Source organism: Crocuta crocuta, unplaced genomic scaffold (assembly GCF_008692635.1).
Source record: "Crocuta crocuta isolate KB4526 unplaced genomic scaffold, BGI_CrCroc_1.0 scaffold11, whole genome shotgun sequence".
Taxonomy (NCBI): Eukaryota; Metazoa; Chordata; class Mammalia; order Carnivora; family Hyaenidae; genus Crocuta; species Crocuta crocuta.
In genome coordinates this window covers 6948069-6970976 of record NW_027528624.1, presented here as the reverse complement: position 1 = coordinate 6970976, position 22908 = coordinate 6948069, and the positions used below count along the sequence as shown (strand labels likewise).

The following is a 22908-nucleotide window of genomic DNA, read 5'->3' as shown; positions in this document are numbered from 1 at the left end:
CAGGAGCTATAGAGGAAGGCTCTCCCGCTCCGAGGTCTTTCTATACTGAGGACTTCGGGAAGGAGGTGGGAGCTTTGGCTCTCTTATACTCATTGCACTCAAACACCTCTCTGTGCTTGAAACCTTCTGGTGCCAGACAAGGAAGGCATTTCAAATGAAGGCTCCCTCACTGGTGTTGCACACAGAAGGCTTTTCTTTGCTGTGTGACTTCTGAGGACACCTCACACTCCTGACCGTGTGGGGTTGTGCTCCTGTGAATTTTCAGGTGGTAAATAAGGGCTGCTTTTCTCAGAAGGCTTTCCTAAACACCTTGAATTTGAAGGTTCAAGGCTGAGTCTCATATGGCTGGGCCAGGTCAAGTCCTTACTGTCCAGCACCCAGGCCTCCTCCCCACCCCTTGTTGTGGGACCATTTGGGGTTGGAGGCCTCAAGTCCCAGTGGGAGCAAGCAAAGTTGTGCAGGGCACACAGCATAGATGCCCCAGGGCCCTTATCCAGGAGCCCCTCTTCTCCCAGGACAGGCACATGACCACGCCCTCAAAGGTCATCGGTCCCAGCCAACACCGGCATTTCCATGGCCATCATTGGAGCCTTGGTCTGGGGGCCTCCTGGGAAGCTGCCCCATGTAATGTCATGGGAAGTGGTGCTTGGTCCAGTGATCTTCTCAGACCGGTGCTTAGCATCAAATCCTTTAGACTAAAAACACGGTTGAATTGCCTAGGAAAATTATCCAGGAGATTGAAATAAAATTCACATGTCAAATTTGTTTTAAAAAAGAAAGAGAGTAAAGTAGAGACAAGTAGGACAAATAAGAAGTGTGTGTGCACACACACACACACACACACACACACAATGATAGAATAAAACCAAATACAACAGTGACAAAATAATATGCAAATGTGCTAATCAAAGGTTAAAAGACAAAAATTATAAGACTGGATTAAAAAAAGGAAATTCAGGGGCGCCTGGGTGGCTTAGTCGGTTAAGCGTCCGACTTTCACTTGGGTCATGATCTTGCGGTTCGTGGGTTCGAGCCCCGCGTCGGGCTCTGTGCTGACTGCCAGCTCAGAGCCTGGAGCCTGTTTCAGTCTGTGACTCCCTCTCTCTCTGACCCTCCCCTGCTCACACTGTCTCTCTCTCTCCTAGAAATAAATTTAAAAAAAAAAAAGGAAATTCAGATTTATGTGGGACACAAGATATACCTAAAATATAAGAACAAAAGCACTGAGGGTTAAAGAATGAACAATGACATACCAGGCAAATATTAACCAAAGGGCAGCTTTTGAAACCGTTTTAATTGCATATCAAATCAGTTTTGGGGGAAACAACATTATTAAAAATTTTCATTTTTTCATTTTTTTAAGTTTTTATTTTAATTTCAGTTAGTTAACATACGGTGTTATATTACTTTCAGTTTTTCATTTTATAAGTTTTTATTTTAGTTTCAGTTAGTTAACATACAGTGTTATATTACTTTCAGTGTTATATTACTTTACAATATAGTATTCCAACACCTCCATACAGCACCCAGTGCTTATCATAAGTACACTCCCTTATCCCCATCACCTATTTCCTCCGTACCCCCCCACCTCCCCTCTAGTAACCATCAGTTTCTCCTCTGTAGTTAAGAATCTGTTTCTTGGGCGCCTGGGTGGCTCAGTCAGTTGGGCATCTGACTTCGGCTCTGGTCATGATCTTATGGTTCATGGGTTTGAGACCTGTGCTGACAGCTAGCTCAGAGCCTGGAGCCTGTTTCAGATTCCATGTCTCCCTCTCTCTCTGTGACCCTCCCCTGCTCATGCTGTCTCTCTCTCTCAGAAATAAATAAAACATTAAAAAAAAAACCAATCTGTTTCTTGATTTCTCTCACTCTCTCAATCTCCCTCCCTCCCTCTCTCTTTTCCCTTTGCTCCTTAGTTTTGTTTCTTTACTTCCACATATGACTGAAATCATATAGTATTTGTCTTTCTCTAATTGACTTAGGTAGTTAAGCATTATACTCTATAGATCCATCCATGTCCTTGAAAATGGCAAGATTTCATTTTTTATGGCTGAATAATATTTTATTGTATATCTGTACTACATCTTTTTAACCTATTTATCAATCAGCGAACACTTCGGTTGCTTCCATATGTTGGCTATTATAAATAATGCTGCTATAAATATAGGGGTACATATAATTTTTTTGAGTCAGTGTTTTTGTATTCTTTGAGTGAATAAACCCAGTGGGTTTATTTCTGGGCTTTTATTCTACTGCATTAGTCTGTGTGTCTTTTTTTGTGCCAGTACCATACTGTTCTGATCACTACAGCTTTGTAATATATCTTGATGTCTGGAATTGTGATGCCTCCAGCCTTGCTCTGCTTTTTCAAGATTGCTTTTGCTATTAGTGTATTCTGCTATTAAGGGTTTCTGGCTATTAGTGTATTCTAGCTATTAGTGGTTTCATACAGACTTTAGAATTGTTTGCTCTTGTTCTGTGAAAAATGCTGTCAGTATTTTGATAGGGATTGCATTAAATATGTAGCTTGCCTTGGATAGTAAAGACAATTTAATAATAATTGTTTTTCCAATCCATGAGCAGGGACTATCTTTTCATTTCTTTGTGTCATCTTCAATTCCTTTCATCAGTGTTTTATAGTTTTCAGAGTACAAGTCTTCCACATCTTTGGTTAGATTTATTCCTAGGTATCTTACTATTTTTGGTGAAACTGTCAATGGGATTGTTTTCTTAATTTCTCTTTCTGCTGTTTTATTATTGGTGTATTGAAATACAGCAGATTTCTGTACATTGATTTTTATCCTACAACTTTCCTGAATTTGTGAATCAATTCTAGTAGTTTTTTGGTGGAATCTTCTAGGTTTTCTGTATATAGTGTCATGTCACCTGCAAATAGTGACAGTTTTACTTCTTCCTTAATGATTTGGATGCTTTTATTTCTTTTCATTGTCTGATTGCTGTGGCTATACTGAATAAAAGTAGTGAGAATGAACATCCTTTTCTTGTTCTTGTTCTTGTTTCTTGTTCTTGTTCTATTTTTCTCCACTGAGGATCATGTTAGCTGTGGGTTTTTCATAGATGACCTTTAATACGGTGAGGTGTGTTCCCTCTAAACCTACTTTGTTGAGGGTTTATCACGAATGGATGTTTGACAAATACTTTTTCTGCAGCTATTGAAATAATCATATGGTTCTTATCCTTTCTCTTATTGATGTGATCTTTCAAGTTGATTGATTTGTGAATATTGAACCATCCTAGCAAACAGTATAAGCCCCATTTGATTATGGTGAATAATTTTTTAAATATATTCTTCAATTCAGTTTGCTAGTATTTTGTTGAGGTTTTTTTGCATCTGTGTTCATCAAAGATATTGGCCTGTAGATCTCTTTTTTAGTGGAATATTTATCTGATTTTGGTATGAGGGTAATACCTGCTTCATAGAATTAATTTGATAAACGTTTCCTTCCTTTTCTATGTTTTGGGAATAGTTTGAGAAGAATAGGTATTAACTCTTCATTAAGTGTTTTGTGGAATTTGCCTGTGATGCCATCTGGTCATGGACATTTATTTGTTAGGGGTTTTTTGATTACTGATTTAATTTCTTTGATGACTTTTGTTTTGTTCAAGTTTCCTATTACTTTCTGGTTTAGTTATAATAGCTTATATGTCTCTAGGAATGTATCCATTTCTTCTAGGTTTACCAATTTGTTGGCATATAGTTTTCTGATATTCTCTGATAATTGTATTTCTGTGTTGTTAGTTGTAATTTCCTCCCCTCATTTGTGATTTTATTTATTTGTGTTCTTTCTTTTTTATTCTGATGAGTCTGGTTAGAGGTTTATCAATATTATTGATTTTTTTCAAAGAATTCATTCCTGGTTCCAATGATTTGTTCTATTATTTTTTAGTAAACCCATCTGTTAAATCCATCTGTTCCAGTATGTCATTTGAAGCCATTGTTTCCTTTTGGATTTTCTGTATAGATGATCTGTCCATTGAGTGGGTGTTAAAGTCCCAACTACTATTGTATTGTTACTAATTAGTTCCTTTATGTTTGTTATTAACTGTTTTATGTATTTGGGTACCTCTACATTGGGTGCACAAGTATTTATAATTGTCATATCTTCTTGTTGGTTTTTCCCCTTTATTTTTTTTTTTTGAGAAGTGTTAACATTCTTTATTTAATATTATACATAAACCACACAAAAATGCCTTTCTTTAAGCAAAAGGCAACATTTTAAATGCAGGGAACTTTAAATAAATTGGCATAGTTAAAACTAAAAAGATAAAGTGGATGTTGGCAGCTTATCTTCAGTCCTTGCCATTAATAGGCTAACAAACACAACTTGAAACATAGCTGAATCTTTTAATTCTGATAGAGTGACCCTTCAACCTTAGAATTTAAACATATTAATATAACTAATTATGTAAATCTAAATATAAAACCAATCTCTTGTAAGTTTAAAGATGGCATTTACCATCTTTGTGAGAAGCTGAACATTACGATCAATCCCAATCATATTTTTTGAAGGGGAAGACAATGACAGCACTTGATGCACCAGAATTACTTTCAAAGTTCGAAATGCTGATCGTATTCATTTAACCACAAGCCAATCTTTTTTAAATCAGGACGGTAAAAAAGAAATATTCTATCAGCCATCCATGATCTGACTTCTGGCGTATGAGATCAATTTAAATATGGTACACATAAAAAAGTCATGACATATTTTTGTTTTGTAATACATAAAGCAGTGGTCAACTATACTCCTTAGTAGTTTTTTGAGAAAAGCTATCAAGTCTACTCTCCCCCCTTACTTCTTAATGCCAATGAAGATCATTTTTTGTTCCAGGAATGTGCCTCTTGGGATTCTCCAAATACTCTCCATCAGTGTCTCCTCTCTCCGAGTGATGCCTTTGTTCTTGTTGGTATCCATGTAAGAAAATCCAGGGGTTTGATCTGTCTTTCACCCAAATAGACCATGGAAATTTGCCCCAGTATTTTGCTTGCTTCTCTTTTCCATGGTATGGCACTGGGCACACTTATGAACAAAAATCTTCTTGCCGTTTTCAACATCACCCATTTTTAAATTGCTTTTTGGTCCTGCGTGAAACAAAGATGCCCGCTCACAATCCAGATGTCCTGCTGTCTCTGGATTTTCTCCTTTACTATTATAGAGTGTCCTTCTTTGTTGTTAGAATCTTTGCTTTAAAGTCCTTTTTGTCCAATATACATATTGCTACTCCAGCTTTCTTTAGAGATTCATTTGCATGATAGATGGTTTCTGCATCCCCTCACTTTTAATCTGATGGTGTCTTTAGGTTTGAAGTGAGTCTCTTGTTGTTTTGTTTTGTTTTAATCCACCCTGTCTCCTTAAGTCCTTGGATTGGAGCATTTAGACCATTTACATTCAAAGTAATTATTGATATGTATTGCCATTTTATTACTTGTTTTGTAGTTGTTTCTGAAGATTTCCTCTGATTCTCTCTTGGCTTTCATGTTTTGATGATTTTCTTTAGAGATATATTTGTATTTCCTTCTTTATACTTTCCATATTTGTTACTGGTTTTTGATATATGGTTACCATTAGGTTTGTGTATAGCATCTTCTGCGTAGAGCAGTCTATATTAAGTTGATGGTCATTTAAGTTTAAACCCATTCATTTATCCTCCCCTCCCCACATTCTGTGTGTATTTCTTTTGTGAGTTACTCAACTGATTTCCTACAAAAATATGTATTTTTACTTTTTTGTGTTTACTACCTTTACATCGTCACTTTTGGTCTGTCCTTGGTCTTTCCACTCAAAGAGTTCCTTTTAATATTTCTTGCTGGGCTGATTTAGTCGTCATGAACCCCTTTAGTTTTTGTTTTTCTGTGAACTCTTTATCTCTCCTTTTATTCTGAATGATAGCCTTCCTGGATAGAATATTCTTTCTTGGCTGCACATTTTTCCATTTCAGCACTGTGAATATATCCTACCACTTCCTTCTGCTTGCAAAGTTTCTATTGAAAAATTTCTGCTACCTTTATGGGTTTTCCCTTGTAAGTTACTGACTTCTTTTGTCTTATCTCTTTTAAATTATTTTTTTCTTTATTATCATGTTTTGCCAATTTAATTACAACATGTCTTGGTGTGGGTCTGCTTTTGTTGATATTGGCAGGAGTTCTTTGTGCCTCCTAAATCTGTATATCTGTTTCCTTCCTTAGGGACTTTTTCAACTATTATTCCTTCAAATTAAATTTCTGTCCCCCTTTCTCTCTCTTCTTCTTCTAGAACTGCTATACTATGAATGTTATTACATTTAACAGAATCACTGAATTCCCTAAGTCTATCTCATTTTGCATATTTTTTTCCTCTTTCTTTGCTCAGCTTGTTTACTTTCCATTACTGTTTTCTAGATCACTAATTCATTACTCTGCTTCTTCCATCTTGCTGTTCATTTCATCAAGTGTGTTTTTTATTTAATCTATTGAGCCCTTTATCTATGTTCTGTTATTCCTTATTGCCCTGTTAAGAATCTCACTCATTATTCCACTCTCTTCTCAAATCCAGTGAGTTCGCTTATTATCTTAAATTCTCTGTTAGACATATTCCTTATATCTGTTTTGCTTAGATCTCTGGCTATGGTCTTGTCTTGTTCTTTCATTTGGGATAAATTTCTGTCTCCTCATTTTGTCTGTCTCCCCATGTCTTTTTCTGGGTACTAAAAAAGTCAACTATTTCTTCTGCAATTGAAATCGGTGACTTTTTGAAGAGGTTCTGGAGTGCCCTGCAGTGTAGTGTCCCTGTTCACCAGAACCTGGCACTTCAGGAGAGTATCCTATATGTGTTGCTGATGCTCTACTGTTGTGTCTGACTCACTTTTCCTTTCAATGCAGTCACATTCACTGACTTTCTCCCTATTGTGAGCTCTTCATTCTCCTTGTGGTGTTAGTGGGACCCCAGTGGGCCAGCTCTGAAGGTGTGGTGCTAGTGGGACCCCGGTGGGCCAGGGAAGTTGGGAACAGGGCAGTAGTGATAGGAAAATTTGCACTGGGCCACTAGTCCTATGCCACATCTCCCAAAGCACTGTGGTGGCTAGGGGCTGTGTGCTGGGATGGCCTGAGGCACAAGCCTGACCCCTGAATGCAATGGTGGCTGCTAATGCATGGTTGGGTGCAGTGGAGTGACTGGGTACTACACAGCAGCTGTACGTTATTAAAAATTTTGAGAAGCATTATTAAAACTAGGTTTTGGTAAAAGTTTCAATAACCCAGAAAAGATATAGCAGTTTAAAAATTGTATGATCTTAGTAACATGGACTCAAAATATGTTAAGGATAAATTGTCAGGATCAACCAAGGATATGAATAAATAGGGCACAAGGGCAGGACATAGTAACATTAACCTCCAATGATTTAGGAGCTCCAGCAGCATAATCAGGAAGTATGTGGCAGATCAGTCCAGCCGGTAACCAGTATTGCATTGTGAGCACTGCACCCAACACCCAGAGAACACCTCCTTTTTTAAAGCTTATATGGAACATTTCAACAATTGATCATGTTTTGGAGCATTAAGGCATTTAAATAACACTTACAAAAGCATAACCATAAAAATCTCTGAAACATGGAAATTCAATTATCTTTGTCAATAAAAAAACCAAATGGAAATATGAAAGCAACAAACAATGAAAATACACCACATATCAAATCTTGAGGGATGTTATTAAATTAGAATTTAAAAGGAATATTTAGGAACGTAAGGGATTATTTTATAAGAGAGAGTAAAATGATTTAAACATATTGTTTAAAAAGGTAGAAAAAGAAATTGTCATATCCAACTAATTTTTCTCTCATGTTTAGTGAACACTAAATGCTGGTTAAATAAAGGAATTGGAGGCATGCACGCTTTTTTTTTTATAATTATACTAGTGGCTGGCAGAGTACTTAGTGTGCGAAATTTAGTTCATTCTTTTTCTTAATACCTATTTTGTGAATTACATTTTTACAATGCAGCTAAATATAGCCTCCTGTATTTTCTAAAGCACTGTGTGTGATGTTTATTTCTTAAGGAGGTGAGAAGATACTCATTTTAAGTAGCTTCTCTTACTTAAATTTGCAGGGTGTTTTAAGTTTTTGACAGTATTTTATACAGTAAATAATATATTCTCATGAAACGTTAAATTTCTATCACTCGAGTAAAATATCCATATACTTAAAATTCAAAAAAGCAGGGTCCCTAATGTATTTATAATTAATATTTATATACTTAAAGATAATCTAACTACATCATTTTAAGTAGCAGTGAAATCTAACCTTGGTTTTTAGGAGTACAGATATAAATGATCCTACCTACACTTTAGACAGAGAAATCTGTACCTAATTCAGTTTTAACACTAATTGCTGTTATCTAAGGAAAGACCCTAGCGTTAGTTCTGAAAGGCATCTTACCTTTTTATAAAAAGAATTCTAGTCAGCTCAGAGGGTATATATGCTTGAGATTTAAAGAGGAACAAAAATCACTTGGGATTTTCTCCACGAGTAAAATTAAATCAACTTTGGACATTACATTAGACTTTAAATTTTCTGTGTAAATCTTTGTATATATATTTTATGTATGCTCCCTTAAACCACAAACATATTTGTGTTTGTCCATGCACTGGTGTATGTGTTTTAGTTAGTTGCACACATGAAGGCTAAGACATGCCCAGAAGTCTTACTCTCTGGGTGTTATTTCTGAATTGCAAATTATAACTTAAAAACAAGTATCCCTGTTCATCAAACATCCCCCCTCTCTCCCGGTAAAACCCTCTGGCTTAGTAGTGCTTTTGTGGTAATGAAGGGTTTCTTAGCGAGCTGTGAGAATAGGGCCTCTTCCCTCACTCACATCTTACAATTGGACAGCAAGGTTTAGGATAAGGGGATAGTCCCTTCAATGACAAGGACAAAAAATTAAATCCTGTCTTCATCTTAGTTCCTTCAGGCTCCTATAACAAAATACCATAAACAGGTGGCTTATAAAAACTCAAGGGAACACTTCCTGATTCATAGATGTCATTACATGGTGGAAGGGACATGGGAGCTCTCTGCTCTTATGATCCAGTCACCTTCTAAAGGCTCCACCTCCAAATACCATCACAATGGGGATTAGGCTTCAACATATCAGTCTGGGGGGGATACACATTTAGATCCTACAAATCTTCGAAGTAATATATTAGCTAAGGTCATTATTTTTGTTTTTGTTAAAGAATGTTATTTCACTACTTAATATCCTATAACATCCATCATATTTTACATTCTGAGTTGTAATATTTACCTGATATCCCATGTAAAATAATGTATTTTATATTTAAAATTATTTGGCTTTGATAGGTGTTAAACTCTTTTACATGGAACTTTTGTTATTTATCAGAAACAGTTGAGAAGGACATCTTTTAATAGCTCAAGTGAAATTAGAAATTAGATACTGGAAACTATTCTCCAAACTATAATAAATAGCATAATTATTAAACTCAATGTAATAAATGGAAAGCTACCATCTTACTTAGCATACAATTTATTTCTTATATTTTCCCCCAGTTGGGTTCAGTATATGTAACTGGAACATTAGTTTGAATAAAAGTTAATATTCATAGTCTGTGTCTCTGATTTCATTTTCTGGGTAGATGTTGAGTAAAACAAAATGAATAGTAAATAAGAGTCATCTAATACTGAACAATTTTTATACAGAGAGAATTTGCAGAGTTTATATCCAAAAAGTTTCTAATTAATGTTTAGATTTAATCAAATGACTATCCTCAAAGGGAATCTGTGTTTCTATTGGTTGTTTCTATTATTGTTCGAGACTTTATTAGAATCTCACAAAATGAGACTCAAGATTTCTCAGAATGGTTTCCTGGTGTAGACTATATGTTCTTATTTTTTTTCCCAGTATCTAATAATAATGAATAATTGGTTCTGTTTTGCTTTTAAAGGAAGAGCTCAGGTTGACCAGGTGTCCCTGAGATAGTCACAAAAGACAATCTTTATTTGAAAGATGTAAAAGGAGCTGCAGACTCCATAACTTTGTGTTGCTAAGCCCAACTGCACAACTCAGTAACCAACATGCACCCAGACATTTGCAAATAAGTAATTAACTCCAGCCCTTGTTGGCTTCCAGGGGGTTCATCCATCCCAGATGGTAGCTGGGCACTAAGTGTGAAGGGCAGATAATAAAAGCAGAAGTGAGAGAGGAGACGGCATGTGCTCCCCACTCATTCTGCCCTGATGTTTGGTCGAAGAGAAATGGTCTCTCTGTCCTGTTCCCAGTAGTCATGTTTTCTTAATTCTAAATAAAATTGAATTGTGAAAGCTTTGAAGTCAAACGCAGATTATGATTGAATGGGATCTAAGCGTGACAAAATGTTCTCTGTTGTCTGACATGCAATTTGGGTGACAAACTAGAAACTTCTGAGAGCATTTTTCAAAAACCAATCAAGTATTCAGGCTCAAGGACAGTTCACTTCTAAACTAAGTTTTTCGTACTCTATAACAAAAAGGTTCATTTTTAAAAATTAAGGTAAACATTAGAAGATAGATATTTTTACTACAGAGTCAATGAAAATTCTGCAAATTTAAGTGAAAATTCTTAAATGTTTATATGAAAAAATATAGAAGTCTACTGTGGAAAAAAGTGTCTCTTTTTAAGAGTCCTAAAGAAATTGAGCTAGTTTTTCAGAACCTATGAATATTTGGGAGGCTTAGAAGCCAAGAATCAATTCAGTTGAGCTCTTTTTCAATGATATAACCCCCCATGTTGTCTAGGCTCTTTGACAACTTAGTGGAAAATTATATCAACAGCCATTTTCACGTTATTGTTAAAAACTCCTGTACACTGTTTCCTGAAAAAGAAAATCTCTAAGGAAAGGAAACAAGGTACCAGAAATTATTGCATGTGGATCAGAATACTTTTCCATACAAAAAGCCAGTATCCACACTGTAGTCCCACACATATAACCTTGGTTATATGATGATACCATTGTTCCAGCAAATGTCCAGTTTCCATAATATGTATATTTTTAAATATTAAAAATAATCTATCTCAATTCCAGAAAACTCCTGTTTTATGTGAATTGTATTTTTTTCACTTGATGAGCCATGATTCTCTGTGTCATAATTTATATCTTATTTTGTATATGATAGAAGAAAATCATGCCTATGACCACTACACTGTAAGATGAGCAATTTAAAATCTGTTTACTATTCCCAGAGGCTTCAAAAGTTACTTAATTTTTCATCTTTCCATAGAACAATTCCAAAGCCAGATATGATAATAAGAGGCTGCATTGGAAGTTGTATTATGACTATAGACAAGGGCCTAAGACCAAAACAAACAAACAAACAAACAAACAAACAAGAAAATGTATCATGATCAGAAAAAAAGTACATTTCTAGACCACAAGGTTTTAGATTGGGGAGAAAGCATATCGATCTACCAGTAAAGACAGCAATAACTGTAATAAGATAATTTAAATAGATTTATACGTGAAATTCTGAGAATTGGAGCAAAGGAAGATTAAATACCACTGTAAACATCATCAAACTTTTCAACTGGGATGGTAGATTGGACCAGGTATTAGAGGCTGGAGGTCTCTCTGTGATCACCACCATGCAGATACACAGGAGGCTAATGGAGTGAGAAGAGCAGAAGGAAGATGTACGAGTAATGGGGCAGGAGAATGAGGCCTCCTTCCCAGCGGGGAAATGGCCCCTTCAGTCCTTCAAACAGATGATTGATGGCTCTTGGAGACCTGCGCTTCATCATATGTTGATGGAGGTCATTAAGAAACCATCATCTCTCTTACTCAGGTCAAGCTAGCTCTCCAAAGTTATCAAGGGCCATGATAAAATTTCATTGTTAAGATATATGCTGCAAAAAATACTTAAAGCCAGTTTCCCAAACTTGAGATTTAGAATGGAAAATATAAACCTGTGGACAATGAACTCAAAACCAAGAAGAATCCCCTGTGCTCCTGACCACATGTGGTGAAACGTTTATTTCCATTAATAGTTCTTGGCAAACAAATAAAGTTTGGTATCCTCAGATCAGAATGTCATAAAGTGGGTGATAATTTTTTTAAAAAATTTAATGTTTATTTATATTTTGAAAGAGAGAGAGAGAGATGGGGGACAGAGAGAGGGGGACACAGATTTTGAAGCAGGCTCCAGGATCTGAGCTGTCAGCACAGAGCCCAATGTTGGGCTCAAACTCACGAATCTAGATATCATGACCTGAGTTGAAGTCAGACAGTTAATCAACTGAGCCACCCAGGTGCCTCATAAAGGTAATAAAGTAGGTAATAATTACCCATAAAGTAGGTAATAATTTTCATCCCTTTCAATCCTCAGAGTTTTGGAAAATAAATGTGAGTGTTTTTATGAAATAAAGAGAAAACTTTTATGTTTCAAGATTGGAAAGCAAACTATATTTTTTAAATATTTGTCCTTTCATTGAAAGAAATACAGTTATTTTTATAAGAGATATTTATTAGTTGTGTTAGTCACTGTGAAGAAAATAAAGACTGACCTTCAAGAACTGGGAATCTAGTTGTAGAGCTAAGAATTTACATTAATGACTGCCATTTGGATTCAACAGAGCAAATTAAAAAAAAAATATTGAGCATGTTCTCTATGCCAGGCACTGGGGATAGAAAAGAGATGTTTCTATTCACTGCTTTCACAGTTTGGAAAAAAGTTCAGGGTAGAGTCAGACATATAGACAAATGGTGACTTTTAACATGAACTAAGTATTGTGGGTTGTTTTTTTTTAATGTTTATTTATTTTTAGAGAGAGAGAGATAGCATAAGCAGAGGAGGGGTAGAGAGAGAGGGAGACACAAAATCTGAAACAGGCTCCAGGCTCTGAGCTGTCAGCACAGAGCCCGATGTGGAGCTCAGACTCGAGAATGAGGAGATCATGACCTAGGTTGAAGTCGGCTGCCCAACCGACTGAGCCACCCAGGCCAGGCACCCCAGTATTGTTTTGTTTTTAAATGTTTATGTATTTTTGAGAGAGACAGAGAGAGATACAGAGATAGCATGAGCAGGGGAGGGGCAGAGAGAGACGGAGACCCAGAATCTGAAGCAGGCTCCAGGATCTGAGCTGTTAGAGCCCGACATGGGGCTCGAACTCACGAGCCACAAGATCATGACCTGAGCCAAAGTTGGAAGCTTAGCCGACTGAGCCACCCAGGCACCCCGTGAATTAAGTAGTATTAAAGATAGATATGAAAGACTGTAAAAAGACTTCACTCTGTGAATAAACAGAGGAAATAAGACAAATTGGTATGTCATGAATGCCATGAAACTGCACTAAAAATTGTGAAAATTCAGAGAAGAGAAATTTCCTCCACAGAATGGAGCAAAGAAAAGGCTTCCTGCAGGAGCCTCAGGATGGTGCCTGAGGGAGGGGGGGTGTAGTTTCCACACATGGTGATGTTGGCAAGGTGTAGAGAGGTTTGTGAGGTAGAGAAAATGATAGGAATGAAGGGATAGGAAACTGAGGGCCCTTCATTCTATGAATTACTATTACTGCCAGACAGTATGCTCAGCTCTCCTGTGTGTGCAAAACCAATGGTCTCTTCTTCCGTGGAGCTCCTCCCAGCCCTATGACATGGCACTTGTCATCAAGGAAGATGAAAGAGAAAAGCACAGGATACTACAAAGACAAAGAACAGGGAGGGATCTGTGAGCTCCACCCTCGGCTGGAGAAGGGAAGCTGGAGCTGAGACCTGCAGGCAGAACCAGCATTATCTGGTAGAGGAGCAGGAAGGACCATCGTAAGAGAGCCATCGGGTGGGAAGTGCCCCTAGAGAAGCATCTGGAATTTAGTGGTGACTAAGAAACAGGAAGGCAGCCCTTTTTGTGTTATTCATTTTGTTTGTGGGTTTCCACATAGCGGATGGTAATTGAAGTAATCTGATCACGGTGAAGTTTAGATATTTTGAAGGTTGAAATGGCAGTTGAGCTGATTGGCATGATGGGTGGGATGGAGCGAGGCACACACACACACACACACACACACACACACACACAATCTTGAAGGGAACAAAAATATAAGAGAAGTTTTACACAACTTGTTTACTGTCCTTGATTCCCCAGGAGCGTGTGAATAAAGGTAAATGAGAACTGGCATTTTGCCATCCTTAAAACTAGAAACACAATATACAAATGAGATTTTGGTTTGGAACCCATTAGAAGCACCACTCTTTTCTTGTATTTATTGGGTCATTAAGAGCAGCCATATGGTTATCTTCTGTCCTATCTGTTCACGTTTCTCCAGTAGGTTCCTCAGTGGGAGTCTGTTTAGTGGTTGATTGAAATTCTATTTTTATTGGCAACTTTCTGTTATCTGTAATTGCCCGAAGTGGATGATCCAATATGAAGGGGTTTGTTTCCCTTCCGTTCCTGCCATTCCCACTTTGTCAATCTTAATGGAAAACCAGAGATTTTTTTTTTTTGTCATTCACTTTTGAAAATATAGAGGGGGCAGAAAATAGGTTATGAAGAAAATGAAGTAGATTTTGAGTCTATCGGAGAATCTAGTTCTTCTTAAGGATAATCAAGCTGACTGGAACTATATGCTAAACAGTCTGAGGAGTGCTGGACCAAGTTAAAAAGCATATCTGTAACTCCTTCTGTTTTTATGTGCATGTTAATTAACTTCTGTTCATTTCCAGTCTCCATTTGTGAAGCAAAGATTATATATCACTCTTGAAATTTCACTTTGTCTTTGTAGGGATTCGGGACTCAGGGAAGCTTCCTGGTTTTGAGAAATGAAAAATGTCCTTTTGGGACCAAATCACTGTCAATATCTGTAGATTTTTGCAAGTTATTCAGAAACGCCTATATTTTTCTGGATCACAGAGCTGTCATTTATATTTCTTAGAGTTATCTAATTTATTCATTCTTTTGCCAGCCTTATAAAAATGAACTATTTCAATGAAGCAAAGAACCAACTCTCCGTGTGCTTCTAACATTTCATTAAAATTTGCACTGATGTTCGCAAGAATTATAAATCTCATTAAGTGACTTTATGTTAAGCAATTAAAATCATATCACTTATCACAGTGTCCAATATCTGAAGACCCTTTAGAGAATCCATTCTAAATTAGTATTTAAGAGTGAGCAGCATTAGTTATTATAAGGCACGCATTTAACGTTGGACATTTTCTTGATTGAACAATGAAATACGTTAAATGCACTCACCGCTATGGTCTGTGGTTCAGTCACACACTTGAATGATGCAATGCTTATCTCATAAGGATGAAAGCAAATAGAAATGGAGAAGAATGTATAGGGGAGTTCATTGCAGTTGTGGCTTGTGGTTCTCCAAGAAAAAAACCACAACACTAGAAATACAAAACTACATTTTCCTAGATTTGAGCCTGGAAGAGCTACTTAGGGATGAGTTATATTTACTCTTAAAGAAGACACAGTCAACAGAACAGTTATAAAGAAGGGGTCGCTGTAGAATAGGGATCTATGAGCCACAGTTATGGAACTAAATGAACTCTGTGACTATCAGATCCTAAGAGAGAGAGTATTAGTAAGGTTACCCAGACCAGAGAGCTAGTTAGGATACGACAAAGTCATGATATTCCTACAAGTTAGGATTTCTAATCTACTAATGGTGGTGACTACACACTATTGAAAGCATGGCCCTTTAGAAATCATGGAAGGGCATCATATTAACAACTACAGTTTAGTCTGAGCCTTCCACACTTTCTTTCTAATCATCCCAACTGAGTACCTCGCAAGGATTCCATCACAGATATCACAGGTAGCTCTCCAAAAGAGAAAACAAAATTACGCAGCAGTAACAACCCAACTTCTCTGTAGTGGTGAAAGCCAATCTCTATTAGAAGAGGCAGGGAGGCAGAGGAAGGAATTAAGGTTAGCTGAATGGAAATTAATTGCTCTATCAAATGTTGCTTTGCAGCTAAAGGAGAAAGGCCTCCAGCTGCTAAGAAGTGCCATGGATCTAACCAAAGACGTTTGCAGGGTTAGGAATGAAATCTTAGCAACTCCAATCTTGAAAAGACCGACTCATGAGCTAAAACAACACACAAAAGACTTTATTTATTAACCATGATATTCGTTTGTTAATTTAGACTCTGAGGACAACATCTCCAACTGTAAAATATTCACATCAACCCCCACAGATCTGTCTCTTGACCTTTTCGCTTCTATTCCACTGCCTTCTCTCTCCCTCCCTCTTTCTCTCTCTCTAGCTCTCTCCCTCCATTCCTCTCTCCTTCTTTCTTACCTCCACTCCTCCCTGGAGGCTCCCGACTTCCTGGGCCTTGCTCCAAATCAACCAGCTCTGCATCCTTGTGTGGTTGTTTATAAAGTGTCTGCAGGATCTTTGGCAGTCCCCGCATTACACGCTGGGTCCTAATTCTCCCCCAGACCTGGGCCAGCCAAGGTGATCTGCTCCTAGAGAATAGAAACCAGTGGAAGTGATGCTATGTTGTGAGCCTACATCACAAAAGGCAAAACCACATCTGTCTGGCTTTCTCTCTTTTGAGACACACATACTAGGGGCCCTCAACCAACATAGAAAACTGACTGGATTCCATAAAGAGATAATGATGAGAGGCCGAAAGGAGAGGCCATACAGGAGCAGGGACAGGTGATGAAGGAAGCCAAGCATTCCACACCCAGCAGGTTAGCCTTTCCATCTTCAACTGCCATTTGTGTGAACAAGAGGGCCCTCAGACCACTCCAGCTTTTGGGCCTCCCTGGCTGTTGAAAAGGGAGCAGAGATAAATAACCTCCACCAAATGGTGCTTAAATTGCAGCTTTGTAAGTAACATAAAATTTTTAAAGGTTTGTTTAAGCCACTAACATTTGGGGTGGTTTGTTGTATGGCCGTTGGTACCCGGGACACCTTCCGTAGTGTTCTGTATGATCATGGAGTTATACAAAAGACTATGCACACTCTGATGTATAAATATGTGTGCATATGCCATATGTTTATGAAAGGGGGTTCAAGTTAAAAAATCAGACAACGGTTTCATGATGAAGGCACCACTGTAGAAGCATATGACCTGAGAGAGTTCATTCATGCTGGGCTAGAATCATTTGTATATTTGAAGTATATTTTTACCTTAGATAATATTGCATAAACAATTACAAGAATTTTTGGGTCAACTCCCCCACTTATTAGGTACCAAGTATACCTCTTAGTCAGTTATATATCTTTCCAACTTAATCTTATCATGTCTACCTGAGGTTACACCCTGATCTTTTAGATTTGTGTATGTAGTTCCCAAGTCACCATTAACAGTATATTGACAGTTTTAGGTCAATGTCTTACTTTTACAGGAATCGCACTTTACAAAAGTCCAACCTTAGTATGTACCCTAGCAGACCAGTGCTTGGATAGTGGAGTCAGAGAAGCTTGATGAGAAGTCTTGTTCTGATACTTACAGACTGGTGACCCTGGACAAAGTCTTTCCACCTCTGTCAGTTTCCTCACCTGTGAAACAGAGATACCAGTGCATTTTATTTTATTTTATTTTATATTTTTATTTATTTCTAGGAGAGAGAGAGAGAAAGACAGAGTGAGCAGGGGAGGGTCAGGGAGAAAGGGAGATACAGACTCTGAAATAGGCTCCAGGCTCTGAGCTGGCAGTTAGCACAGAGCCCGATGCGGGGCTCAAACCCACGAACCGCAAGATCATGACCTAAGCGAAAGTCGGACACTTAACCGACTAAGCCACCCAGGCACCCCATATCAGTGCATTTTATACAGACTATTAGAAGGATTAATTCTGATAAAGAGCACAAAGTGCATACCCTAGAGCCTCTCATGGTAAGGGATCAGTAAATTGTGGTTATTATCAGCATAGCTGTTGCTACTGTAATGTGTTGACTTGTACTAGATTTGATCTCAGAAGATGGTTTTTCTCCAGCCTTTTCCACAGGACTGGAGACAAGTTACCAGAATGCTTATGCAGTTGATTGCCATTTATACAAATAACAAGAAGCATTCAAATTAATAGTTTCTCTGGTAATAACTTTGTAGCAAACTGTAACATCTGTAGTTCCTTAAATAAAAATATATTCAATTTATATTCCATATAATACATGATTGTAACATAGATAAAATTTTGTACCAGCTAATCTGGAGGAAAAATATTACATCATTATAATGACTTAGGAAAAGCCTTATTGTTGATCTTTATATTTTGAGAGCCATATACCAGCATAATTATTATAACACCACAAAAAAAGAAAAAAGAAAGAAAAAGGGGTGCCTGGGTAGCTCAGTCGGTGGAGTGTCCAACTTTGGCTCAGGTCATGATCTCACAGCTCGTGGGTTTGAGCCCCGCATCAGGCTCTGTGCTGACAGCTCGGAGCCTGGAGCCCGCTTGCAATTCTGTGTCTCCGTCTCTCTCTCTGACCCTCCCCTGCTCACACTATGTGTGTGTGTCTCTCTCTCTTAAAAATAAATAAAAGTTTAAAAAAAATACCACCACATATTTTTATTTTTTTATTATTTTTATTTTAATTCCAGAATAGTTATACACAGTATTATATTAGTTTCAGGTACAATATAGTGTTTCAACAGTTCTATACATTACTCAATGCTCATCATAGTAAGTGGACTCCTAACCCCCTTCACCTATTTCACCCATCCCTTTACTCACCTCTCCCTGGTAACCATCAGTTGGTCCTCTGTAGTTGAGTCTGTTTCCAGGTTTCTCTCTCTCTCTCTCTCTCTCTCTTTTTCCTTTGCTCCTTTGTTTTCCATCTTAAATTCCACATGTGAGTAAAATCATATTTGACTTTCTCTGGTTTATTTCACTTAGTATTATAGTCTCTAGCTCCATTCATCCATGTCCTTTCAAATAGCAAGATTTCATTCTTTTTATGGCTGACTAATATTCCATTGTTTGTATGTATATACATACACATATATCACTTCTTTATCCATTTATATGTCTGTGGACACAGGCTGCTTTCATATCTTGGCTATTATAAATAATGCTGCAATGAACATAGGGGTGCATGTATCCTTTTGAATTACTGTTTTTATATTCTTTGGATAAATATCCAATAGTGTGATTAATGAATGGAGGAGTAGTTCCATTTGTAACTTTTTGAGGAACCTCCATCCATACTGTCTTCCATGGGCTCCACCAGTGCACTTCCACTAATAGTGCATGAGGGTGTCTTTTTCCACATCCTCACCAGCACCTGTTGTTTCTTGTGTTTTTGGTTTTAGTCATTCTGATGGGTGTGAAATGATATTTTATTGTAGTTTTGGTTTGCAGTTCCCTGATAATGAGTGATGTTGAGCATGTTTTCATCTGCCTGTTGGCCATCTGGATATCTTCTTTGGATAAATATCTGCTCACATCTTCTACCCATTTTGTAATTGCATTCTTTGTGAGTTTGTGTGTGTGTGTGTGTGCATGTGTGTGTGCATGCGTGTACACATGTGAGTGTGTCAGATTGTGTAAGTTCCTTATGTATTTTGGATATTAACCCTTTATCAGATATGTTGTTTGCAAATAAGTTATCCATTCAGTAGGTTGCCTTTGGTTTATTAATTGTTTTCTTTGCTGAGAAGAGGTTTTATATTGATGTATCCTGTTTATTTCTGCTTTTGTTTCTCTTGCCTCAGGAGACATATCTAGAAAAATGTTGCTACAGCCAGTGTCAAAGAATTTACTGCCTGCACTCTCTTCTAGGATTTTTATGATTTCAGATCTCATATTTAGGTATTTATTCCATTTTGAGTTTATTTTTGTATATGATATAAAAAAGTGGTCCAATTTCATTCTTTTGCATGTTGCTGTCCAGTTTTCCCAACACCATTTGTTAGAGAGATTGTCTTTTTCCGTTGCACATTATTCCCTCCTTTGTCAGATATTAACTGACCATTTAATTGTGAGTTTATTTCTGGGCTTTCTATTCTGTTCCATTAACTTATGTGTCTATTTTAGTGCCAGTACCATACTGTTTTGATTACTACAGCTTTGTAGGATATCTTTATGTCTGGGATTGTGATACCTCCAATTTTGTTCTTTTTCAAAATTGCTTTGGCTATTTGGGATCGTTTGTGGTTTTAGGATTGTTTGTTCTAGTTCTGTGAAAAGTGCTGTGATATATTGATAGGGCTTGCATTAAATCTGTAGATTGCTTTGAGTACTAGAGACATTTTAACATATTTGTTTTTCCAATTCATAGACACGGAATATTTCTCCATTTGTTTGTGTTGCCTTCAATTTCTTCCAACAGTGTTTTATAGTTTTCAGAGTATAACTCTTTCACCTCTTTGGTTGAGTATATTCCTAGGTATTTTATTATTTTTCATACAATTGTAAATGGGATTCTTTTCTTAATTTCTCTTTCTTCTGCTTCATTGTTAATGTATAGAAATGCAACAGATTTCTGTATACTGACTTTGTATCCTATGACTTCACTGAATTCATTTATCAGTTGTAGTAGTTTTTTGGTGTAGTCTCAGGTTTTCTATATATAGTATCATATCATCCACAAATAGTGACAGTTTTACTTCTTTCTTACCAGTTTGGATGCCTTTTTATTTCTTTTTGTTGTCTGATTGCTATGCTACGACTTCCAATACTACGCTGAATAAAAGTGGTGAGAGTGGACATCCTTATCTCATTCCTGACCTTAAGGGAAAATCTCTCCATTTTCACCATTGAGTATGATGTCTGGAGTGGGTTTTTCATATCAAGCCTTTATTATGTTGAGATATATTTGCCTCCACCTACTTTGTTGAGATTTGTTTTGTTTTGTTTTTATCATGAATGGATGTTGTACTTTGTCAAATAGTTTTTCTGCATCTTAAAATGATTATGGATTTTTTTTCCTTTCTATTATTGATGTGATTTATCACATTGATTGATTTATGAAGAGTGAGCCACCCTTACTTAACAGGAATAAATCATACTTAGCCATGGTGAAGTATTTTTATTGTATTGCTGTATTCAGTTTGGTAGTATTTTGTTGAAGAATTTTGCATCTGTGTTCATCAGAGATATTGGCTTGTAATTCTCTTTTTTTTTTTATGGTCTCTTTATCTGGTTTTGTTATCTGGGTAATGCTAGCTTCATAGAACAAATTCAAAAATCTTCCTTCCTCTTATATTTCAAGGAACAGTTTGAGAAGAATAGGTATTACCTGTTCTTTCAATGTTTGGTAGAATTCACCTATGAAGACATCTGCTCCTGGACTTTTGTTTTCTGGGAGTTTTTTGATCACTGANATATGTAAAATAATGTATTATTTTATAATGAGAATAATAATATTTATACTTTCTTTATAAGAATAATAATATTCTTGTTTGTATTTGTGTGGTGTCAGTTGTATACTCTCCCCTTTCATTTCTGATTTTGTNTTCAGTAGTGGTACGTTATTTGTTCCAAGAATTTATCCCTGTTGTCTAGGTTATCCAATTTGTTGCTATATTGTTTTTATAATATTCTCTTATAATATTCTTTCTATAATATGTAAAATAATGTATTATTTTATAATGAGAATAATAATATTTATACTTTCTTTATAAGAATAATAATATTCTTGTTTGTATTTGTGTGGTGTCAGTTGTATACTCTCCCCTTTCATTTCTGATTTTGTTTATTTGAGTCCTCTCTCTCTTCTTTTTTGTTTCAGTAGTTTGGCTACAGGTTCCTCAATTTTGATGATCTTTTTAAGGAACCAGCTCCTGGTTTTGTTGATCTGGTCTATTGTGTTGTTCCTGCTGTTGTTTCTATATCACCTATTCCTGCTCTAGTCTTTATTATTTCCTTCCTTCTGCTGGTTTTGTATTTTGTGAGTTCTTTTTGTTCCTTTAGGTGTAAAATAAGGTTGTTGGGGTTTTTTTTTTTTTGAGATTTTTCTTGCTTCTTGAGGAAANAGAATTGCGTTTGCTGCATCCCGAAGGTTTTGACCATTGTGTTTTTATTTTCATTTGTCTTCATGTGATTTTCTACTTCTTCTTTAAAAAAATTTTTTAACATGTATTCATTTTTGAGAGAGAGATAGGGTATGAGTGGGGGAGGGGCAGAGAGAGGGAGACACAGAATCTGAAGCAGGCTCCAGGCTCTGAGCTGTCAGCACGCAGCCTGACGCAGGGCTAAAACCCACGAGTGGTGAGATCAGGACCTGAGCTGAAGTCGGATGTGCTGACTGAGCCACCCAGGTGCCCCTTCTATTTCTTCTTTGATTTCTTGGTTGACCCATTTGTTGTTCAGTAGCATGTTATTTACCCTCCATGTATTTGTGCTCTTTGCAGGTTTTTTCTTGTGAGACTAGATTTCTAGTTTCATAGTATGGTGTTAGGAGAAGTTCATGGTATGCCTTTGATATTTTTTTAATTTGTTGAGACTTGTTTTGTGGCCTAACATATGATCTATTCTAGAAAATGTCCCATGTGCACTTGAAAAGAATATGTATGCTACTGTTTCAAGATGGAGTGTTCTGAATATATCTGTTAAATCCATCTAGTCTAGTGTGTCATTAAAAGCCACTTTTTCCTTGTTGATTTTCTGTTCAGATGATCTGTCCATTGATGTGAGTGGGGTGTTAAAATTTCTAACTATTTTTGTATTATTATTGATTAGTTCCTTTATGTTTGCTATTAACTTTTACATACTTGGGGGTACCATATTGGGTGCATAAGTATTTACAAATGTTATATCTTCTTATTAGATTTATAGTGTTTTTCTTTGTCCCTTGTTATAGTCTTCGTTTTAAAGTCTATTTTGTCCAATATACGTATTACTGCCTGGCTTGTTTTTGACATCCATTCGCATCATAGATATTTCTCCATTCAATCTGTATGTTTTTTTTTTTAGGTATGAAATGAGTCTCTTATCAGCAGCATTTATATGGGTCCTGTGGCTTTTTTTT

The 22908-nt window shown here is 36.7% G+C and overlaps 1 protein-coding gene and 1 pseudogene across 2 annotated transcripts in view; one reads left to right on the top strand and one right to left on the bottom strand.

Annotated features, from left to right (window-relative positions):
* Positions 1–22908, top strand: part of PRKN (parkin RBR E3 ubiquitin protein ligase) — a 1321737-nt gene that overhangs the window by 647943 nt on the left and 650886 nt on the right. The window lies entirely within an intron of this gene.
* Positions 537–5081, bottom strand: LOC144224197 (cytochrome c pseudogene; annotated as a pseudogene).